The 19,519-nt window shown below is 41.5% G+C and overlaps 1 protein-coding gene across 1 annotated transcript in view; it reads right to left on the bottom strand.

The window, feature by feature from the left end:
- The window catches only part of SPATS2 (spermatogenesis associated serine rich 2), a 146,836-nt gene extending 132,044 nt beyond the window's left edge, over positions 1–14,792 (bottom strand). Inside the window, exon 1 of the mRNA XM_044229163.1 lies at positions 14,668–14,792. The gene's annotated coding sequence lies outside the window, so the exon portion shown is untranslated. The remainder of the gene's footprint in view (positions 1–14,667) is intronic.
- Positions 14,793–19,519: the final 4,727 nt, after the last annotated feature.

Genomic DNA, 19,519 nt, shown 5'->3' with positions numbered 1-19,519 from the left:
GCTTCTCCCTCTCCCTCTGCCTCTCCCCATTGCTTGTGCTGTCTCTCAAATAAATAAAATCTTAAGGGGGGGGGGAAGCAGCTAAAAAAATTTAAGAATTTAAAAAAAGAGAGAAAGAGAAGGAAAACAATTTCTTCCCAAAAGGAAAAAAATTATATTTAACAGAGGATTAATATCCACAGTATAAAAAACTTCCATAAAACAAACCAAAAACCCAATTTAAAAATGAACAAAGTACAGAAAGACAATTCACAAAGAAATATAATTAATAAACATATAAAACATACTCAATCTCATGTTCAATCAGGAAAAAAAATGCTTTCATTCATCAACCAATGTTGTAAGTGTGTTATCTACAACTATGGGTTGGAGTGCAATTTGGAAGGTTTTTAAAAGTAATTTAGTGAGTGACAAAGTAAATAATGTTACCAAAGAATAAAATGCTGAGCCCATAATGATGCAATTAAGCTACATAAATAAACAGGGGACAAAGCACAAGTTACCTTATGGAAAATTTCTAATTAATAAATGTAGAAGTAACGCGAGAAACAGAAAACCATTTCAGTATCACAGTAATAGCTGCTTTAGGCAAGATCCACCACAGAATGCTAAAATTAATAGGTAGAACTTCTAAAGAGAAACAGTATATTTGGACAGTCTCAAAATATCTCCATAAAATATTTATTTATGACTGGGGAGGTTTAAACATGTGTCCAAATTCTTTGATATTTCTCCCTCCAAGAAATGAAACTTAATTCTCTCCCCATGAGTGTGGGCTGGACTTGGTGGTTTGCTTTTTAACAACAGAGCATGCAAAGAGAAAAGCAGAAATTTTCCAGTGAAGAAACCTAGCAGACACCAAATCAACTTATCAAGGTTAACATCGTCAATAATAAAACATGTTGATATCATCTATCTCCCCCCCCCAATACGATGCAATGGGACGGGCACATCATCTCTATGGCATTCTTTTTTTTTTTTAAAGATTTTATTTATTTATTTGACAGACAGAAATCACAAGTAGATGGAGAGGCAGGCAGAGAGAGAGAGAGGGAAGCAGGCTCCCCGCTGAGCAGAGAGCCCGATGCGGAACTCGATCCCAGAACCCTGAGATCATGACCTGAGCCGAAGGCAGCGGCTTAACCCACTGAGCCACCCAGGCGCCCCATCTCTATGGCATTCTTACCCAAAACCTATAACCTTTGTCTGGGTATCAGAAAACATCAGACAAACCTATAGGGATGGCCAACAAAATACCTGATCAGCACTCTTCAAAGTGTCAAGATAGTGAAAAAGACAAGAAAAAACCAGAAACTGTCACAGATTGCTGGACACTAAAGAGACATGCTGGCTAGCTGCAACATGGGTTCTTGGACTGGATCCTAGAACTTTTTAGGACATTAGTGGAAAAACTGAGAAAATCCAAATTGTTTATGTAATTTAATACTACTGTACCAATGTTAATTTCTTAGTTTTGATAAATGTACTACGATTATGAAAGATGTTAACATTAGGAGAAGCTGGGGGAAGAGTATATGGGAGCTCTCTGTACTATCTTTACTCTTCTGCAAACCTAAAATTATTTCAAACCCAAAATTTTTTTAAAAGCAATTTGGCAGGATTCACTAAAATTTTTAGACGAATATACCCTCTTATACCTTTTTATCCAGCATTTCACTTCCAGCAAACCAGAGAAACACTCACATAGGTCCAAAAAGAGTTTATAAACAAGTGTTCATTGATGCATTGTTAGAAAACTGCAAGAGAGGGGTATCTGGGTGGCTCAGTCGGTTAAGCATCAGTCTTTGACTTGGGTCATGATCTCAGGGTATCAAGTCCCATACCCACACCCTACTCAGTGAAGAGTGCTTCTCCCTCTCACTCTGCCCCTCCCAACCAGCTTGTGCTCATTCTCGCTCTCTCTCACATAAAATCTTAAAAAAAAAAAAAAAAACCTGCAAGGGACACACACACATATATATCCATCAACTGAAAAATGATTACATAAAATGCATATTCATATTATAGAATAAACACTGTACAGAATAAAATGGGTCTGTATATAATGATGTGAAAAAAACCTCCAAGATATATTAAGAAGAATAACAAAAATAATACGTACCTAAAAAATTTTTTTATGTAAATACATAGGTGTAAATGGAACAATCTGAAAGAGTACTCGATAGGCTCATGATAGGATTGCCTTGGAGAGAGGAATGTTCTTGAAGAGGAGAGTTATTCTTTAGTAAGGACAAGAGTTAAGGATCAAGATAAAGGGACCTTTCATTTTTTGGTCTGTATATTTCTATAATACTTGAATTTTTATCAACATTTCTAAACTACTCTGAAGTAAAAAAAATAAGGAAGTAAATAAGGATTTCATATACTATAAAATCTCGTGTCAGCCCAGAAAAACTCTGGAAGGATATATAAAAAAAGGTACTATCAGTGATGGCCTTTGGGGAAGAGAACTGGAGAAACTGTTCTCACCACTTACCTCTGTACTGCTTTATTTTATTTAAAATTTAACCCATTTTTAAAAATTTAATGTACATTTTTTTGGGGGATGCCTAGATGGGTCAGTCAGTTAAGCATCCAACTCTTGATTTTGGCTCAGGTCATGATCTCAGGGTCATGAAACTGAGCCCTGCCTCGGGCTCTGCACTGGGCATGGAGCCTGCCTGGGATTCTCTCTCTCACTCAGCCCCTGTCCCACATTCCCACTCTTATTCTCTCTAAATATAATAATAATAGTAATAGTAATAATATGCATTTTTAAAAGTACACTATGACAAGTGTTATTATGAAAGTATGTAATAGATTTCAAAGCTCAAAAGAAGGGGTGCTTAGTCTGCCTGAGAGACTTAGAGACACCAACGAATTTATTTAGAAAGCATTCCAGGGGCGCCTGGGTGGCTCAGTGGGTTAAGCCTCTGCCTTCGGTTCGGGTCATGATCCCAGGGTCCTGGGATCGAGCCCCACATCGGGCTCTCTGCTCAGCAGGGAGCCTGCTTCCCTCTCTGTCTCTGCCTGCCTCTCTGCCTACTTGTGATCTCTGTCTGTCAAATAAATAAATAAAATCTTTTAAAATTAAAAAAAAAAAGAAAGAAAGAAAGAAAGCATTCCAGGCAGCGTTTATGGAATGGGCAAAGGCAGAGAGGCAATCGAAAAGATAGGATGGTTCAGAGCTGCAGCAAACAGAACATAAAGCTTGAGAGTATAGGGGGAGAGTGCGTTAGGTTTTTGAATAATCACCAGCCCCTGGAAGCATACACTTCCCCTTGTTACCTTTCCTAAAATAACCAAATTTAGACTTGCATATAGTTTTGGTCTGTTCTGCCTAAAGCTACTGCCCCACTCCAAATCATGGCATATTGAAATAAAATACTATAAACCTGCCAGAATATATTCATCAGTTCAAGACAGTACAATTCTGACAGGAGGGTAATCCTAAATTAATTACTTTGATCTCCTAGTCTCATCAATCTTCTTTTGACCGGCCCATAAAGTCTAGTTGCAATAAACATAAAAACAATGATAGTACATCAGCTACATACAGGTAATCCCTTGCTTTTCAAAAAAAAGTTCGCCTTACACCACCTTCTCTTTTACGAAAGATCTAAGTTAGTACCTGTTTCCACTAATGGAAGGAAATCCAAAGAGGATTTTCACTTTTACAAAAACAGGTGAAATACAAACACAGCATTCAGCCTTTGCTTTGCAGCCGGCTCTTAGAAAAGCCGTGCACAGTCCAGCAGTGAGTGTGGCACCCTTAAGCTCCTTCCCTGGGAACTACGATCAGCATCTCAACATCAAGCTGCCATAGCTATTAACTGTGTCCGTGAGCATCTGTGCTTTATCTTGATTTATTTTGTGTGTCCATTAGCAAGATATGTCCTAAGGTAGCAGGAAATCCTAAGAGACATTATTCTGGGGTCCGGAAATGCTCAAAAAATTTTCCACATAAGTTAATGGTAAATGCTTCTTCACTTTATGTCATTTAGACTTGGAAAAAAAAGTTTCATAGGCAGGGCGCCTGGGTGGCTCAGTGGGTTAAAGCCTCTGCCTTCAGCTCAGGTCATGATTCCAGGGTCCTGGGATCCAGCCCCGCATCAGGCTCTCTGCTCTACGGAAAGAGCCTGCCTCTGCCTCTGCCTGCCTCCCTGCCTACTTGTGATGTCTCTCTCTCTGTCAAATAAATAAATAAAATATTTTTTTAAAAAAAGTTTCATAGGAATGCTCCACTTAGAAGGGGAAACCCACAGCAGTAAATATAAAAAGAAGGTTTCCCTGACCCAGTTTTCAAAAAATTTTGATTGCGGCATTCACAACAAATGTTTCATAACACAGTAGAATGAAGAATGATGATCTAAACCTGATATAACTAGATGGCACTACTGCTTTATAGTTCTTAGGAATACATTAAACACTGATGATACACTGGTTTCTGACAAAGATAAACTAATTTTTGCCTAAGTGTTTCTAATTTCTTGATTTGGGGGCATCAATTAAAAGCAAAGCATGAACACTGACACAGTCAAAACTTTATTGACAACAAAGGCTTTGTTGCTTTTGCACCCCTATTTACAAAAGCTAGGCAAAGTCCCCTTCCAATTCAGGCCACAAGTAGCAAAATACTTATAACTATATTATTAGCTACTATTTATTATTGAGTACAGACTATGTGCACTTACTGAACTATTTTCTGTCTATTAAGATTCAACGGTCACAATTCAACAAAAAGACAATCCAGTTAAAAATTGGGCAAAAGAGGCATTTAGGTGTCTCAGTGGGTTGAACCTCTGCCTTTGGCTTGGGCTGTGATCTAAGGGTCCTGGGATCCAGCTGCATGGGGCTCTCTGCTCAGCAGGGAGCCTGCATCCCCTCTCTCTCTGCCGGTCTCTCAGCCTACTTGTGATCTCTATATGTCAAATAAATAAATAAAATCTTTAAAAAAAAAAAATTGGGCAAAGACTTCATAGGGATTTCTCCAGAGAAGATAAATAAATAATCAGCAAGTGAATATAAAGATGCTCAACATCAGTAGTCACGAAGGAAATGCAAATCAGATTCACAATAAGAGACGACTTCGGGGGCACCTGGGTGGCTCAGTCGTTAAGATAACACCTCATAGGTACTAAGATCACTATAAGCAAAAGGAAAAATAAAAGGAAAATTCCAAGTATGGACAAGGATGTGGAGAACTGGATCCCTCAAACGCTGCTGGCAGTTCCTCAGAAAGTTAAACATAAAAATTCTACATGGGGGCATCAATTAAGCATCTGACTCTTGATTTCAGCTCAGGTCATATCTCAGGGTTGTGACATGGAGCCCTGAGACGCTCTCCCTCACCTTCTGCCCCTGTCCTCATAGCCCTTGCCCTTAAAAAAAAAAAAAAACTCTACATGACCCAACAATTTTATTCACAGCTATAGACCCAAAAGAAATGAAAACAAATATTCAAACACTGGTATATGTGAACATTCATGGTAACACTATTCACAACAGCCAAAAAGTGAGAATGACACAACTGTCCATCAGCAGACAAAATCATAAACAAAATGTGATATATCCATACAAGGGAACTGTATTTAGCTATAAAAAGGAAGAGATTCTGGTACATGCTACAACATGGACAAACCTCAAAAACATTATGCCAAGTGAAAGATGCCAAACACAGAAGATCACATGTTATAGGATTCCATTTATTTGAAATAGCCAGAATAGGTAAATTCACAGAAACAAAAAGCACATTGGTCGTTACCAAGAAATACGGCAAGAGAAGAATGAAGAGTTACTGCTCAGTGGATATAAGGTCTCCTTTGTGGATGAGGCAAAGTTCTAGAGCTAGATAGAGTGATGTTGTACAACACCATCGATGTACTGAATACCACTGAACTGTAGAAAAGGTTAATTTTATGTTATGTGAATTTCACCTAAAAATATTCAACAGTCATGACAACTCCGTTGTCATGGGATTACTACTGCACCAATTTTACAAATTCAGAAACGCAGGCTCAGAGAAATTAAAAGACGACCAAGTCCACAGAGGACAGAGGAACAGAGATTCAAAGCCAGATCTGTGTGCCAGATTTGTGATCTTTTTTTTTTTTGATGTTGACAGAATATAGCCCCTCTCTCCAACAATTAATTTTATGCTTAGCTATCGTTAATCCAACAAATTAGCAACTTCTATGTGACAAGGCAGATTTACACTCTTAACAAACATGTTATATAGCTTCCCTATTTTAATAAGAAATTAGAAGAAAAATAACACAACATTAAAATATTATAATTATCAGTATTAGCCTGATCATAACCAACACTATTCAGTAGATCCACATTTCAGACATCAAAAAGTTCAGCTGCCAAGAAGTTTAATAATATGCTTAAGGGCTATTTCACAATGGAAATAATTAGCCATAAAGTGTGAAAGGATCATGTGTTCTCAGCTTTACTGTCCAATCAAAAATGTAACCATGTAAAAACTGAATATAATTCTAATCTTACTTAAATATTAAGATTTCAGGTAACAAGTAATCAGGATGAAAGTATGAAATATCCCTCCATTTTCAGGAGCTTTTTCTACTTCTTCGGGTTAGATGCCTAAACAAATTTGGTAATCACTGTCATTGCACTATTTCCTATGCTCCCAAATGACAAGAACATGAAATAATAATATCTTGTAGTCTAACTTACAGGATCATCATAACATTACATACTGGCAGGCAGACAAATAACAAATGTCAAATATTGACTTTTATTTCTTTTATTATATTTTTTTAGAGAGAGAGAACATGTATGAGAGCGGGTGGGGAAGGAGAAGGGGAGGGGGAGCATGCAGAGGTAAAAGGGGAGAGAATCCCAAGCAGGCTCCATGCTCAGTGCGGAGCCCCAACATGGGGCTTGATCTCATGACTGTGAAATCATGACCCAAGCCAAAATCAAGACGCTTAACTGACTGAGCCCCCAGGTGTGCCAAATATCAACTTTCAAAAAGACAACATAAAATACAACATTTGCATAGTGACAGAGATGAAAAAGATTACTCAACTAAGCCTTGTTTAAAGCGTTGCCAACAAGGAGAAAGAAAACCACTTCAAGAAACCTAGTGTATACTGACCAGTAAGATATAACACAATACCAAGCTTGCATCTAAGCTATAGCTGATTTAGTCTGTGGTGGTTCTGTATCACTTGCCATTCAGGTACAATACTTTAGCTTCCTCTAATTCCGTCTTAGTGATAGACGCATTTCACTGCTTTCATCAAATATGAGAGAGCTTCTGATGATGAGATCCTTATGCTCAGTACTTGTGCAGGATATGCAGGTAGGCAATGAAGGCAATTTACTATAAAGATTGAGAGGATGACCAAACAAAGTAAGCAGAAGAGTCACTGCCACTACAAATGAATGCACATTTCAAATCAATGTCAACAGAAGATAACCAGGAAGAGCCAGCCGTGAGCGGACCATGGTGACAGGTTATCAGAGACCAAGTGAATATTTTTTTTTTTAAGATTTATTTATTTATTTGAGAGAGAGAGAAAAAGCAAGCGAGCATGAGTGGGGGGAGAAGAGGGGCAGAACGAGAGGGAGAAGAAGACTCCCTGCTCGGGAGCCTGATGTGGGGTTTGATCCCAGGATCCTGAGATTATGACCTGAACCAATAGCAGACGCTTAAACGACTGAGTTACCCAGCACCCCCGCAAGAGGATAACTTAAAGACAAATATTGCTCTACTACTGATGGTAGCCTTAAAACAGAAGCAAATAGTTTACTACTGGACATACCATGTGTACTCATGAGAAGAAAGATTTCAAGTTGCACAAATTGGTGTTTCCAATCCTTTCTAAGGTCAGTGGGAAGTAACAGCACTGACAGCGTCTCCACTTACCTATCTTGACTCACCTAAATCATATAATGGCCTCATCACAAATCTTTTCCTCAGGCCCAATATCCTTTAGCCAGTTTTAAAGAAGAACACACACACTCCACAACTAGTAATCATGTTATATTGCTAATTAAGTAATATTTAAAAAATCCTCCTTCTTACCAGTAATCCAATGTTGTTATTTAGGGTTTGAACTAGCAGAAGTCACTAAGTAAGCCCTAACCACAAATTAGTCACAGGCAATGACTGCAGAAGTGCCTTTACGCTAATGGCTATACCCTCAAACCCTGCAAAATCTGTGTAGAAGAGGATGTATATTTCATACAACCCCCCACCCCGAAAGACCACTATGGTAGATTTGAACACCCAGAGCAAAATGTTGGCCTCTGACCAATCCTTAATACCCAGTAACTTAAACGTAAGGTGTTTACAAACTTTACATCTTTAGAAATACAATGACCCTGAGTGCCCAGGTGGCGCAGTGGGTTAAGCCTCTGCCTTGGGCTCAGGTCATGGTCTAAGGATCCTGGGATCGAGCCCCATATCAGGCTCTCTGCTTGGGGAGAGCTTGCTTCCCCTACCCCCACCCCCACCTGCCTCCCTACCTACTTGTGATCCCACTCTCTGTCAAATAAATAAATGCAATATTTAAAAAAAAAAAAATACAATGACCCTTGAACAACATGGGTTTGAACAGCATATGTCCACTTATACGTGGATTTTTTTCAATAAATACAGTACTGTAAACCTATTTCTTCATCCTTACAGCCTTCTTAATATTTTCTTTTCTCCAGATACTTTATTGTAGGAATACGATATACAACACGCAGTTAAGTATTTGGAAAGTCCAAAGTTATACACAAATTTTTCACTGCACAGGGATCAGTGCCCCTAATTCCCACATTGTTCAAGGGTCAACCAACAGACCCCTCCAAGGTCAGTGTGGGCTAGTAACTCTTTTATGAAGCTTCCAGGGGTGCCTGGGTGGCTCAGTGGGTTAAAGCCTCTGCCTTCAGCTCAAGTCATGATCCCAGGATCCTGGGATCGAGCCCCACATCAGGCTCTCTGCTCAGCAGGGAGCCTGCTTCCTCCTCTCTCTCTCTGCCTGCCTCTCAGTCTACTTGTGATTTCTGTCAAATAAATAAATAAAAATCTTAAAAAAAAAAATTATGAAGCTTCCAGAAAATGGCATGTGAACCTAAAGTCCCTTTGTAACACAATAATCTCAAGAAGCAAGATGCAGAGATAATTAACCTCTTTGTGACATAAAAAAAAAAAAAAAATGGGGCGCCTGGGTGGCTCGGTGGGTTGGGCCGCTGCCTTCAGCTCAGGTCATGATCTCAGGATCCTGGGATCGAGTCCCGCATCGGGCTCTCTGCTCAGCAGGGAGCCTGCTTCCCTTTATCTCCCTCTCTGCCTGCCTATCTGTCTGCTTGTGATCTCTCTCTGTCAAATAAATAAATAAAATCTTAAAAAAAAAAAAATGAATTGGGAGGTTAGATCTATCCTAAAGAGACAGTCCACTGCCAGTATGCAGCTACAGTAATCTACCTTATTTGGTACTACAGAACTCATTTGTGTGTGTGTGTGTGTGTGTGTGGTGTACACAAATAAACACATATATACACACACAAATAGAGGGAAAAATGGAGTCAAATAATGCCTTGAGCCAATTTTACTTCCTGCATTACAGCTACCTTTTTAAAATATGTAAAGCACATAGCAGGCACTCAAACTTCTTCCAATAAATGAAAGGATCCGCAAGATAAGCAGTAACCAGCAGCTCATACATGTAAAACATTTTTAAATGAAAAAAGTACCCTGGATTTCAAAGGCAACAAAGTGAACTGAAAATGCTCTACACTACTGACACATTCTTCAAATGCACATACAGATAATGCTTTTAAGGTGATTATCCACCTTTACAGGTATGACTAAAAAGATCTATATATAACAAATGGTTCCTTCCACATTGGATGTATTTCACACTTCAGAACAGATACTCCCATTTTCTTCATCAGCTGAGCTGTGTGAAAGATTTTCAAAAGTACTTTATTGCTAAGTTGAAATGTATTTTTTTTTTATTTTTTTTTAATTTGACAGAGAGAGATCACAAGTAGACAGAGAGGCAGGCAGAGAGAGAGGTAGAGGGAAGCAGGCTCCCTGCTGAGCAAAGAGCCCGATGCGGGACTCGATCCCAGGACCCTGAGATCATGACCTGAGCCGAAGGCAGCGGCTTAACCCACTGAGCCACCCAGGCGCCCCAGTTGAAATGTATTTTAATGTGCTTGCCAGATGTCATGATACATAAATATAAACAGGCAGAAGCTAAGAGAGAGCTGTGAAAACTAGGTAAATCATTTCCTTTTGAATCACTTCCAGTACAAGTGTCCTATGAACAGTACAGAAAGTAGAGGAAACATCATCCCTCAGACATAAAGCCAAGTACTACCTTAAGGTGAACACAAATAAAACCACCATTTAAAAGTTAACAACAGGGACACCTGGGTAGCTCAATGGGTTAAGCCCCTGCCTTCGGCTCAGGTCATGATCTCAGGGTCCTGGGATCGAGCCCGGCATTGGGCTCTCTTCTCAGCAGGGAGCCTGCTTCCCCTTCTCTCTTTGCCTGCCTATTTTGTGATCTCTCTCTCCCTCTCTCTGTCAAATAAATAAATAAAATCTTCAAAAAAAAAAGGTAACAACAATCCTTCACAGGGTGTGCCTGAGTGGCTCAGTTGGTTAGGTGTCTGGCTCTTGGTTTTGGCTCAGGTCACGATCTAGGGTTGTGAGATGGAGCCCTGAGTCAGGCTCCACACTCTGCAGATGTCTGCTTGAAGAGTCTCTCCCTCTGTCCCTTGCCCCACTTAAGCTCATTCTGTCTTTCTCTCTAAAATAAATAAATACATCTTTAAAAGTAACACTTCCTCAAAAAATTAAACAGAATTATCATATGATCCAGAAACCCCACTTCTCAGTATATATCCAAAATAACTGAAAGCAAGGACTCAAAAGATATGTGTACATCAACGTTCCCAGCAGCATTATTCACAACAGCCAAAAGATGGAAATGACCCACGTGTCTCAACAGATACACAAAATGTGGTACAACCTTACAACGGAATATTATGCAGTCCTTATAAAAAAGGCATGACATTCTGACACAAACGAAAATATTGATGAATCTTGAAGACATCATGCTAAGTGAAATAAGCCAGACACAACAATCAAATACTATTATTCTACTTACGTGCAATCCCTAGTCATATTCATAAACACAGAAAGGGGAATGGCTGATGGAAGAGAGGTATGGGGAGTTATTGTTTGATAGTTTCAGTTTGGGAAGACTAAAATGTTCTGGAGATGGATGATGGTGATGGCCGCATAACAATGTTAATGTACTTAACACCACCATACTTAATGGTTTAAATGGTAAATCTTACATTATCTATATTTTACCAAAATTTTTTAAAAATAACCGAGCAAGAATGATGGCCAAACTTTTGTGGCAAAAATATATCAAGAAAAGTGGTAGGAGTCTGTAACAGACATGCTTCACTGCCATCCTCCATAGCCTAGATGACTTACCTGAAGATCAAGACCTCAGAATAGGAGGGAGGGACATGCCATTTTCATGTTGCTACAGATTTACACCAAGCAACTGAAGAAGATGAATTATATTCTACAGGAGATTATTTACTAAATAATGAATGGGCTCCCCTTCCCAACAATTAAATCAGAGAAAACCAAGCTCTTCCTTCCAGTTTCCAATGGAATAACAAGATTGAAATAATCAGTTGTACTTCTTTTTTTTTTTTTTTAAATAAGTTGTACTTCTAACAGGAAACAGAGTGGATCCTAAGAGTGACTTAAACTTTCCAAGTTTAATATTGTAACTCTGCAATGGGAAACAGCAAGCAATAATAATAATAATAATAATAATATATACAAACTTCCTTCACGGCTCTAAGTGATCTGTACATGTTACCTAACCTTTCTGAGCTTCACCTGAAAAATAGGGATAATGCTTACATCTACCTTGTAAGGGTTGTTTGAAGATCTTAAGAAGTGATATATATAAAACACTGAGTTCAGTGTCTAGAATACATAAATGCTCAAGAAATAAATATTCCCTCCCCTCCTGCCAGGCACTAGTATCTGAGGCCCTCTACACCCCTGGATCAACCCCTCAGGGCTATGCTGATGTTTTGACCAGCAACCTATGGCTCCTCCCTCAGGCCCCAGCTGTTTCTCTCAGTTCTACTTGTTTCACTCCCGGTTTCTAAGAGGATCCTGTCTATATTTAGAGATAATGCCCGTACCAACTGCGGACTCAGCAGGTGCTTGGGAGGGCACTTGAGCTCTGAGCAGTTTTCTATTGTTTTCCAGCGTTAATTGGTTCTGACTCCACAACTGGCTGCCTTGACTTCTTCAAGGAAAAGCGCCACCTAGGTACAGTACTCGGCAGTACACTAGACTAAACATAACGAGTGTGTTCACAGATCAAACCCTTAGCAAGGTCAGCTCTATTATGTGGACCTCAGAAGATTTGTTAAATCCCCAGGAGCAATTAACATTTATAAACTCTACAGAAGTACCCCCATTAACCCAATATTCATCTAAATCACTATTATCAGGGTGCCTGGGTGGCTCAGTGGGTGAAGCGTCTGCCTTCGGCTCAGGTCCTGATCCCGGGGTCCTGGGATCCGCCCCAAGTCCCGTCCAGAATCCCCCGCACAGTGGGGAGCCTGCTTCCCCCTTTGCCCCTCTACCTACTCATGCTCCCTCTCCCCCCACCTCAAATAAATTAAATCTTTAAAATAAATAAATCAATATCAGACCTAAGTTTCAACGAATTCATGATGATTATACTACAACGAAGATTAGGAGGAAGGATATGGCAGGTAGAACAATCAGGCAGTGGAGATTTAAAGAAGCCATCCAACAGAGCTGGGTCTGAATGTGGCTTTATTTACCAGCTCTGTGACCGTAGTAAATTATTTAGCCTCTTCATTATAAAATAGGAGATAACCCTGAGGATTAAGTTAAATGAGATAATGCATGCAAAACAAACTTAGCACTTTGCCTAGTCCACTGTAAGAGGTCAATAAAGAGCCACATTATCACTAGTGAAGACATTCCTTGCTTTGTTCAGTTTTTTTAAGATATAAGAAAAGTAGGGGCGCCTGGGTGGCTCAGTGGGTTAAAGCCTCTGCCTTTGACTCAGGTCATGATCCCAGGGTCCTGGGACCGAGCCCCACATGGGGCTCTCTGCTCAGCAGGGAGCCTGTTTCCTCCTCTCTCTGCCTAGTTGTGATCTCTGCCTGTCAAATTAAAAAAAAAAAAAAAAGATACAAGAAAAGTGACAATTTAGATCATTAATTTTGGATCTTTATCGTCTAATACTGCCATCCAAGACCTAGCCAGAAATATAAATGGATAAATTCCCAGAAATCTTAGGTGAGTCAGCAAAACTTAATACCCAATAAATAAAAAGATTAACACTGACTATTTATGAACACTTAATGGTAACTACAATTTCAAAATCAGCAATCTTATATCTAGTACCACTCAATATTTGGTCTGGAAATCCAAGTATCAAGGAGATCAATGCAAAGATCATAACCCCAGAAATACTTTCCCACAGTATTTTCAAGTGCCCTTTATTCAAACTGGAAAGTATAAGGCAGCCTGATAATCTGATATCAGCATCAAGAATTTCTTGAGGCAGAACCCAAACTCTCCCAGGAGCATAAAATCAGTAGCAGATGGTACATGAACATTTCTCAGTGAGAAACTGCAATTCTAACAAAGTATAGATAACTTCGATTTTATCAAGGCTTTTCATCACCTTTTAGTCTACATGAAAATAAACTCTTGGTCCTCCCCCCAAACACCCTGAACTCTGCATTATCACTGACCTAACTCATCAAAGCAAGATGCCTCCTGTTGGTGATATGCTCTCCCCTGCTTCATTAACCACAGGTATATTACATACAGTAACCTAATGAACACGGGAGAAATAAATACTACAGGCATTCTTCATCAATGAACCGGACTATAAATGATAACCGAATTATTAAAAGAACAGCTTGTACTCCTCAGCAGAGGGACCAGCCTGAGAAAGATCCACCTTCCAAAAGAACCCAATCATCCTGGATAAATTAGAAGAAAGATGCCACTGTAGTCCACCTACCTTGTACTCTCAAACAAGATCTACCCTTCCGCTTTAAGAGCAAACCACATCTATTTTATTTCTCTGCTACCCTTTCTTTACCTTATTTTCTTTTCCGTCCTCCCCCCATTCCTAAAAATGCCTTTTTCTTTTTTTCAAATCCCACTTTGCCCCCCAAATCCTAAGGACCTCGGACACCCACGCAGATGACCTTACGCATCCCCACTGCATTCCCAATTCATTGTACTTCTCATCCCAAATGACCCATTCTTTCATTCTTTTCGATCTCGTTGTTTCTCAGAATCCAATACCCCACACACGCTCACACCAGAGTCCCCCCTTACTCCATTGTTTCCCCGGCCTGTGCCTCTGGAAACCCCCCAACTCGGACCCATGTGCTTCGGTCAGCCCCACTGACCCCAGAAGCCTTTCACCATCTGGGTACTCCAGGTCCCAGAAGGCTCAAGTCCTCCTCCTCTCCACACCCCAACCCCCAACAACTACCCCCTCCCCCGTGCCCTCCCTCAAGCCCGCTCTCTTGCACCTCTGTGCCCCCCTCTTATCCCCCACCAACCCCTCCACCCAGTACCATCAGCCTCACCTAGCCGGCGCCCCCGCAGTTGCCGCGTCCCCCCAGTTCCGGGCTCTGCGTCCCGGACGCTCCAGGGTTTGAGAAGAGGAAAGGAGCTCCTCCGTCTCCTTCTCCTCCTCTTCTAGAGCGGCCGCCGTCGCCGCCGCGCTCCTCCCCCAGCTCTCCCAGAGCCGGACGCCGCCCCGCCCCCACCGCCCCTTTCCCCGCTTCGCTCGGGCGGCGGGCTAGGGATCGCAGCCGCGGCTAGGGGCCGGAATGCCGGCGGATCCACACCGACCTCGCCGGGGCTCGCGCTGGTCGCCCCGCCCCGGAGCCCGCTCGGGCGCGTGCGCGCCAGCCAGCCAGCGCACAGGGCGCGTGCTCGCGCCGGCGCGAACCCGGCGCGCCGAGCTCGAGGCCGTTGCAGCCAACCGGCGCGCGAAGGCCGGGGCGCGAGGCGGCCCGCGCGCTGGGGATCTGCGAGTGGAGAGGCGCGGGTCGGAAGGCGGGCTCTAGTCCGTCGGGTTACCGCTCCTCTCGTGACCCAGTCCCTCGCGCCTCGCACCGCCCGCCGGGTTGCGTGCCTAAGTTCAGGGAGCTCGGGCGTCGCCGGGAATTGGGGAAAACGAGGAAGAGTAGGGATTGGAGTGGGGTCGGGAACAAACTAGATGGGAGTAGGGACGGCTGAGACCAGAGCTCATGCCCACGTGCACAACAGCCCAGGCCCAGAAAGCGCGGAGCGGCGTCGGGAGGAGGGAACTGCGCGCCCGGAGGGTGGAGGGCCCTGCCTGGAACTGCCGGAAAGAGCCGAAAGTGCCTCGGAGATTGCCGAAGGCGGACTCCTAGAGGGGAACGTTGCGAGGGGCTTTGATCTCTAGGTCCCAGGAAGGACTGGCTGTCTCAAGAGGCCTTGCCGTTAGCGGCTCACGACTGAGCCCCGAGGACTTCCCAGCACTTTCTCCTTTCCCTCCTCCCCAATCCAAGTTTGACTCCAAAAGGCCATTTCGGAAGCTCCTGGACGTCCGGACTTCCCGACCGCTCAGCAACCTGGGAGTCCGTAGAGGCCGGTGCGGGGTCAGGGACAGGACAACCTCTGGAACCACTTGAGGATTCTCTACCTCGTCCGCGGGACACACTGCCCATGCCCATTTCTGAGTTGGTTTTCTAGTCTGCTCAGCTGTCTGCATCCCTCCATGCGGTTGTGGGCAGTTGGGCCGCCCATGAATCCTGTTAAATACTCTTCTGGCTTCGTGATCAGATTCCCAACCACCCCAGGACCAGAACCATCTCTAGTATTGGCGCACCTTTTGGGCCAGTGCTGGGCTTGCGTGAAGTACTCACCCCACCGTCAGCTGATCTGTAATCAATTAGGAGTGGCCAGAGGCTGGGGATTTAGATAGTTAACAAAAGATTCATCAGAATCTGCCCCATGTTCTTAGCTTTTGAGGCCAAAGCGTTAAGGGCTCTGGACAGTCATCAGCGACAAGCCTGAAAGTGTACATGAGTGTATACAGCTAGACACCATAGGCACAAGCTTGTTCACGCTTTCGCTGTTGAAGTCCCAGTACCTGTAATGGAGTAAGATCTCTCTTAAGTTATCTGGTCCTTTGTGTTTAACTTTGCATGGGGTTGGAGAGTCAAAAATACCCTGGAGCCCAATGACCCCTGGCTAATAATGCCTGATCTAATCCAACCATATTATTTACAGATCTAAAGAAACAAAAGACAAGGTCAACCAGCTAGTTAGGACATTATGCCATATGTTGCTTACTATTGAATCTTTTCTTAAAGATTCAAATACGTACTTACTATTGAATATTTTCTCGAAGATTCAAAAAGAAGCAAACTCTCCAAATATCTGTGCTCTTTTCATTCGTTAGATTCATAAGTACCCAATGAGTGGTAGGCATTGTTCTAGGTTTTGGGTCACTTACAAATAATTTGAATAAAACATTATCCCCAAGGAGAGTATCCAATTGTAAAGGAGGATAGAAGCTATTAAATAATTAACTAAAATAGCATGTAAATAAGTGTTGAAACAGAAAAGCGCAAAGTGGTGTAGGAACACAGGAATGAATGACTAATTCTTCCACAATTTCCCTTCCTCCCATACAGAGTAGAAATGGGATGATATGGCCTTGGTTAATGGGGAACTTCATGCTGAAGAATGGGACCTGAACCAATAGGATTTAAGATCATTTCCATAACGACAGATTTCACCTACCAAAAGTTTTTTGGAAAACACCTTCAGTGTAGGGCCTGTTGGTGCTGCAAAACCAATATACTTTCTTTGGGAGGAAAATAAAGTCTATTCTTGGAAATCTTACAGTGTTGGGAAAGACATTCATTCGATGCCTTTCCTAAGAGAGCCCCTGGTCTAATGGGAGACAGTTTTTATATATGGATATCCCATATATAGATATGTATGTAGAAGGGAGGTGAATTAAGGAGCATACCTAGGCCCAAACTATGAGAGCTGTCAAAACATCACTGGAAATCTAACACTATGGAGAATATCCTATTTAACAAGTCTCTAAGGGAGAGTTCTGAATGTGATTGAAAGGAATAGTTCGCTAAGTCCCTGGGGAGGCTGTAGGTGCTTTCAAAAAAGAATTTTGTGCGTTTGTTTGGTTTTCCAAGCCACAGTCTTGTTCTGTTCTTTCATTTGGGACAAATTCCTCTGCAAAAAAGAATTTTACTCAAAAAAAGAAACAGTCCTTCAAGAAGGAGGGTGGGTCACATACATGACTTGCTAAGTGAGGTTTGCAAGAGGGATCCTGCAACTCATGAACTGCCTTCATCCATTCTCCATGCCATACTCTCTCTCCAAAGGCACTGAATAAATGCTTCAAAAATATCTTTTGGACCTGCGTTATAAAGATTAATTTTGTCATTGTTCTTTACATATACATTTTCCATTTTGTATGCCGTACTTCACAATAAAACAATGTGATAATTGCCTACTTTGAAATGATTGCAAATTATTTAAAGTCTATCTACTAATTATACTGGAGGACAAGAAATGCTGCAATAAACTCAATATATAATACTTGTTACATACTTTGAAGAATATGAAAAAAACAACCAAATTTCTGAAAAGATTAAAGTAACTGCTAAGGATTACAAAAGATCATTTTGAAATAACACTGCTGTGTCTAGTTCAGCCTTAAGGGAATCAATTTATCCCAGGTTACCTAATGACTTCGTGGCAAAATTAGAACTAAAGATAAATCATGACATAATTTTCACCTTGGCAGATATATTTTGCAAATATTAATAAGACCTAATTTGATATGTTTGAAAAAGATCCTGGAGAGGGGAATTTTTCTCATATTTTTGTTTGAGTTGAATTTTTGGATCTGAAGGGATTGATTGCCAGATTCTCTATTTTTATTAGGAAAAAAAGGCTGAATTTAGACCAAGAAACATGAAAATTTTACTCATTATCCTGAAGATGATAACTAATGACTGTAATTAAGGAACATGATCTTTTAGAAGTCTCTTGGCCAAATCTGAAACTCCAAACAACAGGCACAAAGACCACCAAAGAACATCTCATAGGGGTGTACTTGTCCCTCTGATTGCCCCACTTCTAATACCTAAGAATATTCACTTGGGCAGTCCAAACTGTGTGTCTTAGAAAATTAGTTTCATGGAAAGCTAAACAGATCTGAAAAAACTATCCCAACTCCAAACATATTTGGGAAACACTGGGTAAAATAAAGTGAACCTGGTTTCTTTACTTCCCAGAGCATTTAACATGGTAATGTGCTTTGTTAATAATTAAATGAATGCCCTATATAGCATACAGCTTTCGCCCAAGGAAATATTTTCTTCCTAAGAGACTTCTGTATGGGATTCATGTTTCTTTGAGCACTCATTTTCTAAAGTTCGGTTAAGGGGCACCTGGGTGGCTCAGTTGGTTAAGCAGCTGCCTTTTTTTTTTTTTTTTTTTTAAAGATTTTATTTATTTGTCAGAGACAGAGGGAGAGCGAGCGAGCGATCACAGGCAGATAAAGAGGCAGGCAGAGTCAGAGGGAGAAGCAGGCTCCCTGCCGAGCAAGGAGCCGGATGTGGGACTCGATCCCAGAACCCTGGGATCCTGACCTGAGCCAAAGGCAGCTGCTTAACCAACTGAGCCACCCAGGCGTCCCAAGCAGCTGCCTTTAGTTCAGGTCATGATCTCAGGGTCCTGGGATGGAGCCCCGCTCCGGGCTCCGTGCTCAGCAAGGGAGCCTGCTTCTTCCTCTCCCTCTTCCCCTGCTTATGTTTTCTCACTCTCCATCAAATAAATAAATAAAATCTTAAAAAAAATAAAGTTCTGGGCACCTGGGTGGCTCAGTGGGTTAAGCCTCTGCCTTCGGCTCAGGTCATGATCTCAGGGTCCTGGGATCGAGTCCCGCATCGGGCTTTCTGCTCAGCAGGGAGCCTGCTTCCCTCTCTCTCTCTGCCTGCCTTTCTGTCTACTGTGATCTCTGTCTGTCAAATAAACAAATAAAATCTTTTTAAAAAATAAATAAAGTTCTATTAAAGGGGTTTGATTAGGTTAGCATTTCTCATTTTAGAAATAACAAAATGGAGGTCCAAAGACATGAGTAACATAGTCAAATTTAGCTGTGTATCAGATGTTTATGGCTAGGGCTGGTCTTAAATTATCAAAGGTTGAATTGTGATACCACAAAATTAGTGGCAATGTCAAAACAAAAACTCGTATTTGAAACAGTTCAGCAAAAGTGCCTCATAAGTATGTTAAAAACTTGAATTTGACCTTTTTAAAAAATATTTTATCTTTTAAAAAAAAAGGGACACCTGGGTGGCTCAGCAAGTTGAGCCTCTGCCTTTGTCTCAGGTCATGATCTCAGGGTCCTGGGATAGAGTTCTG

This window comes from Neovison vison, chromosome 12 (genome assembly GCF_020171115.1).
Source record: "Neovison vison isolate M4711 chromosome 12, ASM_NN_V1, whole genome shotgun sequence".
Taxonomy (NCBI): Eukaryota; Metazoa; Chordata; class Mammalia; order Carnivora; family Mustelidae; genus Neogale; species Neogale vison.
Note: the sequence above shows the minus strand (reverse complement) of the source record. Positions and strands in the feature narration are given on the sequence as shown.